The following is a 16289-nucleotide window of genomic DNA, read 5'->3' as shown; positions in this document are numbered from 1 at the left end:
GACCCCACAGGACAGGGTAGAAATGCCCCTGTGGCTTTCTGGACTGTGAACTCTTGACAGGTGTCCTAGACAGACACCCCCCACCCACAGAGGCCCCCATATACCCACTTTGCCACCGGTGCTCCCTGGGGACAGGGACGTGAGCATTGAAGCTTGCATCTCTAGCCAGATCCCTTCTCACCTCATCACGGGTCTGGGAACCACAGGAGCCACTCCACAGGGAGTGGTATGTGTGTGGGTCAAGAGTCCCAGAAAGCCAATTTCCAAGACCAAATGGTTTGGGGGGCCTGTAGGGGAACTAACTGCCTGGAGTCTGAGTCAATGCCCCCTAAAAGGGCCACTCCAGCAATTGTGTCTCCCTCACACCAGACAGGGTGGCAGGAACCACGTCATGGCACGTGTGGGTGACTGTGCCCAGCGGGGGAGGCAGGGGGGTGACCAGAATGGGGCAGCCCGCAACTAGCTTCCTGCCAGACTGTCACAGAGTTAAGAGGAACAGAGGGACTAGGGCAGTGGTTCTCAACCTGTGGGTCACAACCCCTTTGGGGGTCGAGTGACCCCTTCACAGGAGTCCCCCAATTCATAAAAGTAGCAAAATGACAGTGATGAAGTAGTAACAAAAATAATTTTATGGTTGCGGGGGTCACAACAGGAGGAACGGTATGAAAGGGTCGAGGCATTAGGAAGGTTCAGAACTACTGCACTAGAGAGATGTCCCAGGGGAGCCGCAGGGGCATTTAGGGTAAAAGTGAAGGGACACACATATAGGGGAGACTGGAGGAGATAATTAACCAAGGAGCCCTAGTGATGCTGGCTTAAGCATTAGACTGTTAACCACAGATTGGTGGTTCAAACCCACCAGCCACTTTGTGAGCGAAAGATGAGGCTGTCTGCTCCTATAAAGATTTATTTAGAGTCATTCTTGAGTTGGAATTGAGGGAAGTGGGTTGGTTTGGGAAGAAGGGGTCAGGATGGAGACATTCCAAATCCAGAGTCTCCCCAGAGTTCCACTGCACCTGCAACTCCCCATCACCCCTGCAAGAGACCACCTCCTATGCACACTGAATCACATCCTCAAAGTCTCTCCCAATTCCAAGAATCTTCAGTTCCCAGGGGGCTGGAGTCTGACCCTAGTGACCTCTCTGTCTCAGGACAGGGCACTGCCCAAACTCACAGGCAACCCTGATACCCTGGCTCCTCCTTCCCAGTGCACCAACATCACGTCACTCACAGCCACAAACTACCTGACTCCACTGCCACCCCTGCTGCTTCAGGAAGGAGAACCACACCACACGTCCAGCTCCAAATCTTCCTCCCCTTGTCCCACCTCGAGATTCATCCCGACCTCCCCCAGGGGAAGCCCCAGTGCTTCAAGCCACCCAACTCACTTCAACCTAGGGCTTCCCCTACCCAGCCTCCCCATCAAGTACTGCCCTGGGGGAGAGTTTGGGGCCTGAGCCCCAATTTCCTAGCAGGATCTAAGGCTCCTGACTCTACCCCTTTCCCCAAACAACCTTGTAGCTAGGAAAGAGGGCAAGAAAGACCCCTGAATTTACTAACCAGGAAACTGGAGGAGGGTGGCAGTGAGATGCAGAAGTGAGGCTGGCGGCAATAATTGGGGGGAGGGGTGCCCCCATTGAGGAGATAGAGGGGGATGCATGCTGTCAGGAAGAATTCCCTCCAACATACACATACGTGCACACGGCCAGCAGGCAAAAGACATTCTAGTTATAGAGAGTGGGAGCCAGGCAGAGAGGGTACCCCGCGATGTCAGCATGTTGGGCATCTTATCCAAGGCAGGATGGATCACTGAGAAATTTCTCCAAGGCTGGGGCTACTTATTGGGGGAAGGGTCTAATTTCTACCACCAGCCCAGCACACTAGGGTCCTAACACCCATACATACCACTGAGTAGCCTGACAGCCAGGCAATACCCAGAGAGACGGGGAGGGGCCCTACCCAAGCTGGTGCTCTAGCACACCCCTCACACACACACATCTGGCTAGCAGCTTCCCCGCCTCGTGGGTGGCACCAGGTCCCCGAAAAGAGCCAGTCTGTTCCATCGTCCCATCTCAAAAAAGCTTCCATAACCCCATGGCAGCACTGGGTCCAGGGGCACCCACTCACGCCACACCGGTTCCCTTCGTTCCATGGGGAACACCCGCTGAACGGGCCCCGCCCCCAGCCTGGGTCCTTGGGGGGGTGGTGGTTGTGGGCCCCCCAGGCTGATTTCTTCCCAAACCACAGGGCGGCTCAGATAACAGAAGAGAGAGAGGGGGCTAGTCTGTTGGGCATCCGATCTCTCCCCAAACAGGTTTGAAAGTCTTTTTGTTTAGCTTGTTTTTGGAGAGATCCACGCGGTGCCACGGCTTGGGCGCCAGGGACACGCGCGGGAGACAGACTCAGACGCCTCATTGCTGCACGCGATGACCAGCGCAGACAGACACACAGACGGGGCTCCCCCACCCTGAACAAGGCAGCGGGCTGGGACACCCAGGAAACCCCAGGTTCCCAAGTGGGGCTGCGCCTAGCACTACGCCCCAGCCTGCAGTTTTTCTCCTAGGCAGGCCATGGGGTCTCCAAGTCAGCTAGAGCCAGGGGGCTCCCCTAAATCCCAGGGCGAAGAGTTTACCTTGCAGTCGAGGGAGGGGACAGGATGACTGGGGCGCCCGCAGGCGCAGCGGCTGCCGTAACCGGGTGCCTGGGTGCTGTTCGGCGGCTTTAGGGGTGTGGGGTCCGTCCCGGAGAGAGGAGCCGTCTTGGGGGCCGAGACTCAGGGGCACAGGGCGATAGCAGCGGCCATGGTGAGTCACGTGCTGAAGCTGAAACTTTACCCTGAGCCCCGGCTAAGGGGGGAGGGTATAGAGAAAGGGGGTGGAGGCCCTCTTTTCAGGCCCGCCCCTGTCCATCCACGAGCCAATCATCATTGTGAGGGAGGAGCCACAGATTAATGCCCACCCCCTTTCCTTAAGCCCAGGAATGGGGGGAGTTCTTAAAGGGGCAGCGTGTACCCGACGCCAGGACCGTGGGAATCTGGAAGAATCTTCCCCCTCCTTGCTGAAGTACAGTCTAGAGAACGTAGCTCTGTAGGGGGGAAATGGAAAAGGAGTTTGGTGGAGAAAGAAGTGAGGTGCGTGGTATCCTACACTTGCTTCTCCCAACCACAAGCCCCCACACTCACAAGCGCATGGAGTGCACCCCCGCCACCCCCTTACATCCCCGGGAAAGGGGGGTGGGGTGGCGTAATATGGAAGTGGGTGGATCCAGCGGCTTCCCATAATTATAATCGTGATCCAAGGACCGGTGAGCACTGACCGCTGTGAGACCTTGAGCAAGTCACTTCCCTTCTCCCGTCTTTTCTCACGTGCAATAAAGTAACTGCGTGCAGGTGCAGACCTCCCGCGTGTCCGACCACACTTCGCCCGAGCTGCTCCGGCTCCAGTGGGTCAGGGAAGCCTGGCCCCGCTCAAGTCCCTTGTTCAGAAGGGCGGCGGTGGCTCTCAGGTCCTCCAGTAGGGGGTGCAGACTGCCCCGGCTCCTGCCAGCCACGCAGGGTTTGCGGTCCCACTGGGTAAGGCCTGGGTCACTCTGTGCGGGCAGAGAACGCAGTCCCCAGTCCAGCCACAGCCGCCTCCTAGCCGGTAGCGGCTCCTTTTGTAGGATCCTCGTGGGGGGGGGGCGGTAAGGAAGCGGGATCCCAGCGGTACCCTCCCCGCCTCCCGCATTTTTCCCGGGCGGTGAAGTGACCATAAGTGCCCTCCCCCAGACCTCCACCCCAACAAGAAGCCAGATCACTGGCCAAGCTCTCAAATGCACCAGTCCTACGACCCCTGCTTGACAGAGGAGGGGTTGTCCAGGGTCCCATGGGTCGCGGGGCTCAGCCTAGAATTTAGGTTATCTGTAGTCTCCCTCCCCAACCTTGTTAAGGTTGCATGTCAGGGCGACCTCCCCCCACACTGGCGGGTGGCAGACTCTGGGAAGGAGGTTCTGCCCCGCGGTCCCCAGCAGGAGAACGGCCCCGGCAGGGCAGCCGTGACGGCACTGGCCCAGGCCCCTTCCCGCCCGCTGGGCCCGGACTGTCTCCGGCTGCGTCTGGATTTCCGTCTGTCCGCCCGCCGGTGTGAACCGCCTGCCCAGGCCCCGCCCGCTCTGTCCCATCCAGATCCATCCGCAAACGTGCGCTCAGCGGACAGGAATGCGCCAATGGCTCCCAGATGTGGACGCCGCCGCTTAACCCCTTCCCCGCCAGTGGCCGCTCAGTCTGAGCCCAGCCTACGACAAGGGGCGCCACCCTGCTCGGGGTGGGGAACGCAGAGCTTAGGAGGGGTTCAGTGGCAGCTCGCCCCCAGCCTCCCTCAGGCTCCTTCTAGGTCTAGGTCCCACCAGACTGGCTTCCAGGCTAGATGGAAGGCTCACGGCTACAAACTGCAGAGGCTCCTCCCACGTGGGCTGGCAAGGAGTGCACACCTGCAAGCTGTGCTTGCAGGCCAGGTAGGCTCCTCCCGCACAGTCAAGCAGCCTCATGCACACGCGGGGCACGTCTGCAGGTACTTAGGAGCACAAGGAATCAGCACTTGCAAGACAGGAGTTTGTGCACATCCTAGAACAAGAAACAGTTGTGGGGTACACCCACCGGCCAACTAAATCCCAGCGGCTCAGCTACCCTGCACACAAGACTGCCGCCACTGGGCGCCCAGACGGCCCCGGTACTAGTATTCCTGCTCCGCGGCCCAGTTCCACTGCAGCTTGACTCAAGGAGGCATTAGAGGTCCCCAGGTGGCAAGGCAAGGAGGGATGGGCTGGAATCTTAGAGACCTAACAGGGTCCCTAACCTCTTTGGCCCACAAGGACCCTCAGCAGGAGGGAAGAATACCCAGGAGGTGGGAGGACAGGGGAAAGGCCACAGGGCCTGGGTCTCCTCCCTCTTCAGGACAGATACCCCATAGGGGGGGCCCACCTCTCTGCTCCTGTACACACAGGAGGTGGGCTTCAGGAGGAGAGCCCCTCCAAAAGAGAGAGAGAGCCTACAGGGCCAAGGCCAGTAACAGCCCTAACCCCTCAACCCCCAATTCAAACAAGATACAAGACAGCTTTAGGCTCCAAGGTGAGCAGCCTGGACAGACTCCAGAAGCCCAATCCTGTCATTGGGAGCTTCACAGGAAGTGGGAAGCAATTGCCCCTCCAAGACCACCTGGATGCAGGTGGGCTGACTGAGGGAGCCCTCTGGAAAGGGCCCTCCCCAGTCCACATTCCCTTCCCCCACCTCCACAGCTCATCCCCAAAGGCACTCCTTGGTGGCCCAGCTCCTTAGAGTCTCTCGCCTGGAGGGGCTCCTGTTCCCACTGTCGCTGAGGAAACCCATGTTGAGAAAGGCAAGTGCCTTGCCCAAGGTCACACAGCGTGTCACCAGCAGAGCTGGCCTCCCACCCATCGTCCTTTCCTCTCCTGGCGCCTGTTCCTTCTGAACACAACCCACGTCCACTCCACCGGGTTCTCTGTTGCCTCTTCCTTCACCACCCTCACTCCACCCCACTGCCAAATGGGCCACACAGAGAGACACCCTGCTTGGCAGCTTTGTGGGTGGGGCCAGGTCAGGAGAGCCAGGGAGAAGCCATGGGAGGTTTTCTGCATAACCCCTCCCCCAAGCACAAGCAAGGTGCCCACCTCCCCAGCAGGCAGGGCCCAGCCGCCTGGTGACTCAGCTGCATCCGGGGGAGATGCCAGGGCAGTGACTCACCTACCGAGAAGAGCTGAGCCTGGCACTTTGCCAGTGCCAGGACAGAAGTGACTTAGTCACAGGGACTGTGATGTCTGGCAGGCACAGCCCAGAGATCTGGGACAGGGGTCGGCTGTGCCCTTCAGAGTTCCCTATGCCCGCTGGTGAAGCTCAGGCCTCAGCATCGGGGTGAGCCATAGCTGTACCCACCCTGTCCCCTCACCACTGCCCACCCCCACTCTGCCAGGTCTTGCTCCAGGGTAGATGCATGTAGTGAGACCCTTGGCCTCCCCTCCCCTCCTGCAGCCTGCTCCCCTGCCCATCACCCACCACCTAGTCTCCCACCAGCCCCACCTCCTCTGCCACCCAAGTTGTACCCAGGCAGTGAGTCTCCTTTAACATGTCCTGGCAGCACTCCTGCCCCCACAGCCCCTCTCAGCCCCCACACACGCACTCACACACACTGCCAGCCCAGCTCTGCCAGCAGCTGCTGAAGTTGTCAGCAGGATGGGAAGCTGAGGGCGGGGTGCGGGGATTGAGTTACCAGTGCTGATGGGGGTGGGCTGTCACCCAATCCCTTTCCCCAGCTAGTCCTCCTCCCAGTAGGGGCACCGGCTCCCTCACCCACCTGCCTTCCTCCCCACCTCTGGCTGGCAGCCTACTGCCCTTTAAGCCCCCACCCTCTCCACCCAGGCTAGAAAATGAATGTTCAGGGCTATCTGTCATGCTCAAACCAGCCCGACATGTGAGAGGAGACGCCAACACAATGCATTTCTAGGCTCAAGCCTCTAGATGTGTGCATTTGTGGGCACGGGAAGCCCAAGGGGGGCTCCCATGACTGCCTAGGTCCCAGAAGTTGGCAGGGCCCAAGGGGAGTGGCCAAGCCACAGTGTTTGCATCCAGTTGCGCTATGGGCTATGTATTGATTGCTCGCACATGACAATCCACCTGATGGACAGACCAGGGACCAGGGCCTGAGAAATCCACCACCACCACCCCTGCCCCACAGAGGGAGGGCGGGCTCCTGGCTACCACTTTGGCCCACTGGGATCTCACTACGGGGATAGGGTAGGCACGGGAGGCGGGGCAGGGGGGTAATGTGCTGGCTAAAGTCCTGTCTAGAACACCTCCTTCCAACTGGCTCTGAACTGGAGCTGAGGGATAGGTGCCCCACACAGGGCCCTGAACAAGTCCAAGGGGTGCCATTCACTGTGTGGCCCAGGGGACAGCACCTCTACAGTTGGGCACCATGGTAGCTCTGGGGATGAGGTGGGGCAGGAGGCAAGGACCATGATGCTCCAGTGAAGCTTCTAGCATCCTCTGCTCCCACCACCAGCACATAGACCTCCAGGTGGGGGGTGGGGGGGGTGGGGAAGGCTCTATTCTCACTTGCCATTAGAAGCCTGGCTCCCTTTTTTCTGTGGGCTTGGCAAACCACCTCCCCAACCTGGAGTTCCTGGTCTGGCAGGAACGGGCTCACCGGGGCACTGTGGTCAGAGCCCTCCCCTCCCTGGGTCTCTTCACTGAGGGTGCTGGGCCAGGTGCCTCTTTTCAAAGGTGCCCCCAAACCCCACAGCTCGCCAGCCTGCACACCTGTTGGAACCTGCCCAGCCCCTCGGGTCACACCAGTGGCTACAGGCCACCCAAACAAACCCCAGCCCCATGGGCTTCCAGGCTGGATACAAGACACTTTCACCCGGTGGGGACGTCAAGAGAAGCCTGATGGGCTGGACGGGGGACCCAGCACAAACAAGCAGAGGTGCCACCCAGGAGAGCCTGACCGAAGGCCTTCCTGGCTGCGCAGGGAGGCCCCACCTGGGTGGTGAGAGGCAAAGACAAGAGAGGGCAGGGGGGGCTGGATTCCGGGAAAAGCTAAGAGGTGCTAAGAGGCAGTCCTATCTCTCAGGCCTCAGTTTCCTCCTCTGTAAGGAGGCAGGGTTGTCTAGTGGGGGGCACCGGCTTTCAAGGCCCTTCTAGTTCTAAGTCCAGCTGGACTGAGCCCAGGGGACTAAGCCCTCTACCTGCATCAGGCCCCTCTCTGCAAGGCCCTGCCCCTGCCAGCAAACCTCCTCGCTCCATCTGCTGCCCCTCACCTTGGCTAGCCCCTCAGCCTGTGCTGTGCTTTTCTGCACGTCCCTCCTGCCAGGGGACAGACCAACTAAAAATAGTCCCTGCAGCCTTTCTCGCCCACAGCTGCCCAAAGAGCAGGAAATGAGGGGGGTAGGGAGGCCCCTGTCCTGCCCTGATCCATAGACTCCCAGCTCAGAGCCATGCCCAGCGCTCCAGCCTGGGGCTAGTGCCAACTTGGCCACCTCGGGGGCATCCCACACCCCTTCCCTAGGGGAAGGCCTGCCCCTAAGTGCCTGCAGTCACAGAGCTGCCCCTGCTGGGCAGGAGGCGGGGCGGGCGAGGAGTCAAGCGGTTGAGAGGGAACCCTTCCCAATTTCTGACAAATCAGTGCCAACCACATTGTGGGCACCGAGAGGGCAGGCCTGGCTCCACCGGTTAGTCTTTTGAGGGCAGAGGGAATTGGCATGGGGAAATTTGTACTGGCTTCCTTTATCCTGGCCCAGCTGGAGGGAAAACAGATTAGTGCCCTGGTCTCAATTATGCTAGTCTCCTGCCCCCTAAAATGTGTGGGTAAACCCAGGGGTTTTGAGAGTCACCCCCCAGATACCATGTGGGGGGGAGGGCTAAAAAGAATAGAGAAGATCTTGGCTGCCCACATGAGAAGCTGGAAGCCTGGAGGTGAGACTTGGCCATGCCTGCCAGGCTGGACAGGGCTGCCAACCCTGCCGCCAGCATCTGCTGCCCCCAAGCTGAGTCAGAGGCTAGGAGGGAAGAGCATCTGGTGCTGCAGTGCCGGGGCTCCGGCCCCCACGCCTCTCCCACCTGGGATTCTGACACCCTCCCAGACCTGGGAGGAGGCAGGCCCTCACCCAGCTGAGTGACTCCGGAGGCCTGTGGGGAGCCCAGCCAGGCCCCAGGAGGCGGCGGGAAACCAGGCTTCCTGGTGCCCAGCCCGCCTGCCAGGGGAGAGAAAGTGAGAGAAGTACCTTCGTTCCTTCTAGGGGAGGGGAGCACAGGGCAGGGCACCCTGCAGCTCCCAGATGTGACCCATTAGGTGCCTGGGGGCTGGGCCAAACAAGGAAGAATGCTGGTTCTGGGATAGGAAGGTGGGGCGATCTGGCTCTCACCTCCCAGAGTGCCCTCCCCCTAATCTCCAGACCCCAGCCCATCATTCCTGAGCATCCGCTGGCACCCCTTCCCCAGGGCCAAGTAAAGTTAAGGAGTCCACAGGCCCAGGGTGGCACCGGAAGGCACCAGCAGTGCCAGGGGCAGCCCTCAGCCCATCCTCCCGCTGGCTTCTCTCCCGCCTGCCTGCTCTCAGCCGCCACACATATCTCAGCTGTCAATTCTGATTAGGGCTTCTGCCCAGTGAGCGGACAAGGAGGCCACTGGGCAGGGGAGAGACAGGGACAAGGACGCTGAGCAAGGATGGCAGAAGGAAGGTGAAGGCAGGGCTCAGGGGAGAAGGTGTGGAGCCTGGAGGAAGGGAGGCTGGAGGGACACCCATCCTTCCTGGCCACAAGCTCTCCGGTGACAGCCACAATCCAAATCAAGGGACTTCTGAAGCCTCGGGGGAACCATCCTGCAGGTTCCTCTGACCTGGCTGGGCAAGGAAACTGCAGGCAGAGTGTTTGACCTAGATTTGGGGGTGGGGAGGCTCTCCTAGAAGGCCCCCAGCCATCAACAACATTTGCACTAAGCTTTACGTTTTATGGGATCTTGTCTGTGATGTTCTTAAGAGCCCTAGTAGTGCATTCCTGAAAGGCCACCAGGGGTTCAAACCCACCGGCTGCCCTGTAAGAGAAAGAAGAGGCAGTCGCTTCTGTGAAAATGTACAGCCTTGGAAACGCTCAGGGTAGTTTTACTCTGAGCTACACGGTTGCCAGGAGGCAGCTTGATGGCAGTGGGTTTGGTGGGTGTGAGGTCTTTAGGGTGACGTCCGCACCGGGAAGGTAAAGGCAGGGCTCAGGGGAGAAGGAAAAGGTCCTGGGGGGACATCTGTCCTTGCTGGTAACAGGCATAACCTGCATGCAGGGTTTGCTACCAATAGTCATTTCTACAGATGAAAAAACTGAGGCTTAGGGAGGAGGGCACCCTGGATGGGTACACTGTTTACCTGGCGCAGTGTAACAATGGCGCCTTATTCTCAGGGGTCCAAATCCTTGGCCATTGCTCACACTCGGAGCCTCTACTTCCCTCTGGGCAGCCACAGCTGGAAAGACCTGAACCCCGACCTCCTTCCATCCTTTCTCCAAATGCCACCCACCCCCGCCCCACACTGAGAGCTAGAAGGGTGCCCCCCAAATGTGACCATTCTCTTCCACTTGAACCCCTCCCCAGGCTACTTTCTTAACAGCCAGACTCACTCAGGGTTCCTTAGACCAGTCATTCACCCCTCCAGCAAACCCAGCAACCCAGAATGAGATGCCTTAAGATCTTTGCTGGCAGGCAGGCAGGAGGACCCCAGCTCTGTAAACAGAGGGTGCCATGCAACCCTCTCCCAGCAAGGTGGCAGGAGGGCAGCTGCTGGCTGCGTTGCCAGGGCTTCCCAGCTCTGGGGTAACACCAGGAGCCAGCGGCTGGGAAAGCCAAGGAACCCAGGAGCCGCCCCATCTGGTCCACACCCCCTTTCCCAGCCATCTGGGCTGGGTCTGTTCTGGTCCAGCCACACTACGGAGCCCTCCCCTTCAACACATGCTATCCTTCCACCCGTCTGTCCCTCTGTCCAAAGCAAACCCACTGACAGCCACAGACAGGCCCGGGTGTGTGGGAGGGGGTGGTGGGGATTCTCTGCAATAGCTATTCGTCTTTGGCAGGGATAGGGGCTCAAAACGGATGTGATTTTCCCTAGTGGGCAAGGCCACTCACACTCCCATGACCTCTATCCCCTCCAGTAATGCCATTGGTCACTCAGGTGTGAGCTGGACCTGGAAGGGATGGGAGTTCTCCTACTAGGTGAGGAGGAAGTGTGTGTGGAGGGTGGGGGGAGTCCTGAACCCTTCGGCTTGGGGAACCGAGAGGGCACGAGAGAGACCCCCCTCACTGGGAGCCTCAGATCCCTCAGGCCCCAGCCCCCCTCCCCCCTCCCCAGGTTCCACAATTCTCCAGTCCAGGTGCGGTGGGGGAAGGGGTATTAGGCAACACTGCAAAGGAGGGTACAGGGCGTGGGGCCTGCCAGGTGCCCCCACCCCCCACCCCCATCCTACTTTCCAGTCGTAGCTGCTGGAGAACCGGGGAAAGCCTCGAGGCCTGTTGGGAGGGCGCTGCAGGGTGCAGGGTTGCCGGGGGCGCGGAGCCATCAGACATCCTCCTGTCCCCAAGCTCCTGCCTCGGAGGACTACGCTGAGAGGTGGGGGAGGAGGGATGGGGAAAGCCTGAACTGGAGAGGCGGCGGCTGCCGGATGCGAAGCCCAGGGTCCGGGGCCGAGGGCGGCCTAGGGAAAATTCAGAAGGGGTGCGCGTGATCCTACCTGTTCAGGTGTGTGCCGGCAGGGGGGCGATGGGGTTCCCAGGAGAACCGGGGAAGCCCTCTCAGCTCAATTCAGGATTCCCCCCAGCTTCTGGGTTAGGCTGCTGCAAGAGGCACTGGTTTCCGTTGGGTCCTAAAGTCCACTCACCAGACGCTTGGCTCTCCACGCCCTCTCCTACAAGCCCGACTGGGTCAGCGGGTGCAGAGTTGAGGATTGATTGGGGGATAGGGGTGGAAGAGGGCGGGGAATATCACCCATAGGGAGAAAAATAAGGGTCTTGATCACAGGCTGGGGACAGGAGCAGCCCCTAGTCTGAAACCCACAGCCCAAGGATCAGAGGTGATTTAGCGAAGGGCAAGAGCAAATACTCCTGTCCGGCTGCCCCTAGCAGATCGGCTGTGGTGCTAGGGATGGGGTAAGAGAGCTCTCCTCAACTCACTTTCCTCCTGGGAATTTAGGGAGGGGGCATGCTTCTTTGGAAAGTGCTCACATCTGTCCACTCTCCCCTCCAATGCAGACAGACAGGCTCTCGGGTCCGTCCCTCCCTACTATTCCAAAGGACCAGGCAGCCACCTCAGGGGGACAGCTATCTGATTTCCAGCAGTTGTGGGGCGGACAGGATGCCTTGAATAACACTTAGGAACTGGGGGCGGGGGCTTTATTCTCTTAGACTGAAGGGGTGGTGGGAGTGGTGGTGGGTGTGTGTGTGTGTCTGGGGGAGGAGGGAGGGAAGGGTGTGTGCAAATACACATATCCAGATGGGGGTATGATTCCAATTCCGTGGCGCGGCAGGGGGAAGGAAAAAGGAGCAGAAAAAGAAGACTTCGGGTTGCACTCAGGGTCCCAAATAGCAGTTGTCAGTGGAAGAACAGGACCCAGAAACCCTGCCCATATCCGCAACAGCATCCTGAATCTATTCCAGAAAGAACACATGAAAGAGAAGCAAGATCTTCCCAGGTACCCCTTTGGGCAGGGTTCTCCTTACACAACCAGATGGGCTTTGAGGACCACCAGCAACTTTGGGAGCTAAAAAGGGAGAAGTCAGAATGACAATGGGGCGCCTGCAGAGGGCCCAAAGCAGGGAATGTGTCACGGGGTGAAGGGCCAGGGGAACTCGGAGCCAGATTTCAAGGAAGGGGGAAAGCAAGGCGGCTTCCTAGAAAGGCTGAGGGCAAGAACATGGCCTTTCTGTGGCAGGCCAGGAGGATCTGGGGAAAGGTGAGGACAGAGGGCCCCAGGGTGGAGACTCCGGGTGAGCTCAGGTCAAGCGTTCACCCTAATGTGCCTCAGTTGTCTCCCAGCTGTTAAACAGGGCTCTTGGCTCTTCCCAGGCCAAGTTAATGAGTGTTTACAAAAGGGCTTGGAGAGCCTCAGATCTCAGCTGGGCCACCACTAGTGTTATAAAGCTCAATAAGGGTTGAGTGTGATGGGGAGAATACGGGAAGGGGGGGTGGGGGGAAACAGATACATACCAACTGAGGCGAAAACCGAACTCCAGGGAAGCACAAGCCTCCCCTGCCACAGGATCTCCTTGCCCAGGGATGGAGGTCACCCCCCCACCCCCAGCCCACCACTACCACCATACCTCTAACCGCCACCAGAGGCTGGCCTCCAGCTAGCTGGAGGCAGAACCCAGACAAGCAGCTGGTCTTCATTAACTCCAGCTTTTTTTTCACCCCCCCACTGGGAACCCAGTTTCTACAGGCCCAGGCTAGAGGGGGCTGCCCTAGCCTGACCTTGCAGCTGACTGGAGTGGGGGACACCACCGGGAAGTATGGCCAAGTCACCAGCTGCAAAGAAAAGTTGGAGCAAGAGGCCCTTCTCCCATTGGGAGCCTGCCCTGAGAGAAGGGACTGGGAGTGTGGGGGTGAGAGGGTGGAGGTGGGGGAATTTAGGGCAAACTGCAGGCAGTGAAGTCAGCTGGATGGAGGCCCAGAAACCCCCACACCCTGCGGCCAAGTCTTACTCCAGCTTTGCTTTCTGCTTGAGTCTTGGCTGGGCCCCAAACTAGAGAAGGCCCTGGCTGCCCCTTTCCGCCTCCCTACCCCCACCCTTATTAAATACACATTTTATCTCTCAGCATCTTCATTATCTTAACTGGAGGAGACAAGCAGAGGATGGCGGCAGCAGAGAGCGTCAGGAGAGGGAGGGCGGGAGCAGGCGCACCCTTGTTATAAAGTGCTGATCCAGCTCTTTCAGGCAGTGTGGGAAACAGAGGAGAGATCAAAGGGAGTGAGGCTGATTCAGAACTCAATTAGAGCATTTTTTAAAAGGAGCTTGCTCTCTCCTTTCGCCAGGCTTCAGACAGCCTCTACCCAGGCCCCTTGCACCCAATTAGCTCCTGCTGCCAGTGCCTTGGGGCTGGGGTTGGAAATCAAGGGGAGACCAGGGGGCATGGCTTCTCCCCTCAGAAGGCACCTCTTCTGAGAGAGCCAGGAGGTTGTTGGTAGCTTAAGAGGCAAAGTGTTGGAGGGGGCACCGGATCTTCTCAGGCTCTGGAATCAAAGGTGGGTTTCCCTAACCCTCTCCTAACTGAAGGCACTTTCTGGCCAACACATAGGGTTTGCTAAGTGGCATCCAGACAGGTACCCTTCTCCCGTCTGTTGGCAGGACTCCTCCCACAACAAAGGCTTCCCTAGGGCAATGTGCAAGTGGCCACAAGCAAAATACACTGCATCAGAGGGCGCTAAGGGGACTTAATAGGTGACGCCAACAGCTAGCCCTCCACTGTCAAAATGCACCAGCCAGGTGCGGGGGTTGTGCTACTCCAGTGCCAGTCACGTTGGCCTCCAGATAAGGGCTGTCCTCAGAAACAGAAAGGCAGCATCCCATCTTATACGGTACGTGGAGCTGATGAAGTCCCTGGGGGCATAAGTTTAAGCCCACCTCATGGCGGTACTACAGAAGGGCCTGGCAGTCTGATGCCAGATGCCAAAGCTCACTGCCTGGAGTCAATCCCAGTTCCTTGAGACCGTATAGGAGAGCAGAACTGGCCCTGTGGGTTTCTGAGCTGCACATCTTCATGGAAGATGCTCTCCTGTGGAGCTGTGGGTGGCACCAAACTGCTGACCTTACTGTTAGCAGCCCCATACACAGCCCATTTTGCCACAAGGGCCGGACCACTTAGAAAAGCCTACCGAGCAGTTCTGCTCTGGGATGCCAGCTCATCTCACTCTGCAGCAGGTTTGGGTGGTTTTCGTTGGTTACCTTGCATATGGTTCCCAAAGGTCTAACCTGACCGATGGTGAAGAGGGGGCATGAACAGGTAGCGTTTGTGAATGGGGGTAGGGGTATGAGCCCACAGGGCCTAACAAGCAGGGGTGGGGACAGATACACATGGGACTCTAACTCCAATCCTGGTGCTGTCAGTTCTCCTGGGTGGCAGTACTAACCCCTCTGAGTATTTTTAATCCCTAGGTTGTCTAATTCCCTCTTCCCCCGTTCTTACTGGCATATTGTATTAGGGCACTCCACAGAGGGTGGGCAGTGGCCACTCTTGTGATCTTGAGGGGGCCTGGACCTCAGTCTTACCAGCTCTGTAGCCAGAGGCAAGTCTTCACGGAGCCAGCTCTGGGGTTGAAACCCAGACCAGCTTTAACATGTCTGTTTCCCAGGGCACTACCTCCCCGCAGATGGAGGGAAGCATTATCTGCTGCTGCTGTAGGGAACAAAAGGAGCCAGGGTATAGAAACACAGCCCACCTTCAAGGTCAGTCAGCATCTTTGCCACCATGCTATGTGAAGCAGCCTGTGCCCATGGCACCTACTGGTAGCTTCCAGCTCTTCCCAGCCCACTGAAGACCCCACCTCACCCTCAGCTTAAGGAAAAACGCCAGCTAGAAAAAGCGTTTCTTCCTTTAACTGTTCAAATGGCACAGGTCCTCCCTGACACACGTCTCTGCTCCTGCAAGGGCAGTGGGCGCCACACAGGGACTCGAAGTCGGCTTCACGCTTCATTGACAGAACCAGCCCTGTTCCAATTGCTGAGGTCTTAAGAGCAGCAATGACCTAGAAATTGACAGTGGGAGGGAGAACCGAAGGAAACTAACAACCCAATACACCGGGAACCCTCTTTCTAAATACAAGGGGGAGAGGGGAGAAGGGGCCGGGAGAGAAATGTGATTCTGGCTGGCAGCCCTGGAGGAGGATTCACAGCAGCCCCACTGGGAGGCAAGCCTTGTTCCCAACTTGAGCCCCAGCGAGATGGGGAGGCCACTCGTTTCTGGGCAGGCACCCACTGTGGACACAGAACAGACAGCAGCTGCCCACAGTGTGGAAACAAACTGTAAAGCAGTCACGTCTCTTAAGGCTGCAGCATCCAATAAAATGTAATTTAAATCAAGCCTCGCATCTGTTCTCAATCCCATTCAGTCTCTGCTTTCCCTCAGCCTTCGGACAATCTTTGCAATTATGCTTAACCCTTACAGCCCCAAACACTTTCCAACCTTTTCGGTCCTGGAGGAACGAGGCTCCTTATTTGTGAATGGCTTCAGAGGGGCTGGACGCTCTCAGGGGGAATGTGGGGGTGGAGGAGGGCAGTGTACATTTCAGCAGGCTCTGCTCACCCATACCACCTGCTGTAACCCAGATCACATTGCAGAGATGGGGGGTAGGACGAACACAACAGTGGCTGGCCGGCCATTCGGGCTCGTATCAAGTTCCTAAATGCAAGGCCTTGTTGGGGAGGCAGAAGGCAAGCAGCAGAACAGTTGGAGACAGCAGAGGCTTGGTCCCTGGACCTCATACTCATGTCACACAAGCAGTTGCTTGAGTTCTAAGAGCACACCAACAGGAGTCCAGTCCCTTTGCCCCTCCAAAAACTGCCCCAGCCCCAAGCCTGCACTTCCTAAGGCAGCCAGTGTTATAATAGTGCCCTCTGCTGTCCTCAACCAAAGCTGCCACTTGACGCAACCAAAGCTGCCACTTGACGCCACTGGAAACCAGACCCAGGAGAGGACCTGGAGTGAACATGGATTAGTTTGCCTAATGAGATAAATACAGTGAACCCTCGCCACTTCGCGCTTCGACTTCCGC

General features: G+C 58.3%; 1 protein-coding gene across 1 annotated transcript in view; it reads right to left on the bottom strand.

Annotated features, from left to right (window-relative positions):
• RARA (retinoic acid receptor alpha) overlaps nucleotides 1-11339 on the bottom strand; it is a 43393-nt gene extending 32054 nt beyond the window's left edge. The window contains exon 1 of the mRNA XM_004707134.3: nucleotides 11257-11339. The gene's annotated coding sequence lies outside the window, so the exon portion shown is untranslated. The remainder of the gene's footprint in view (nucleotides 1-11256) is intronic.
• Between the last annotated feature and the right edge of the window lie 4950 nt (nucleotides 11340-16289).

This window comes from Echinops telfairi, unplaced genomic scaffold (genome assembly GCF_000313985.2).
Source record: "Echinops telfairi isolate 266 unplaced genomic scaffold, ASM31398v2 ScPeMD7_7458;HRSCAF=8496, whole genome shotgun sequence".
Lineage (NCBI taxonomy): Eukaryota > Metazoa > Chordata > Mammalia > Afrosoricida > Tenrecidae > Echinops > Echinops telfairi.
Note: the sequence above shows the minus strand (reverse complement) of the source record. Positions and strands in the feature narration are given on the sequence as shown.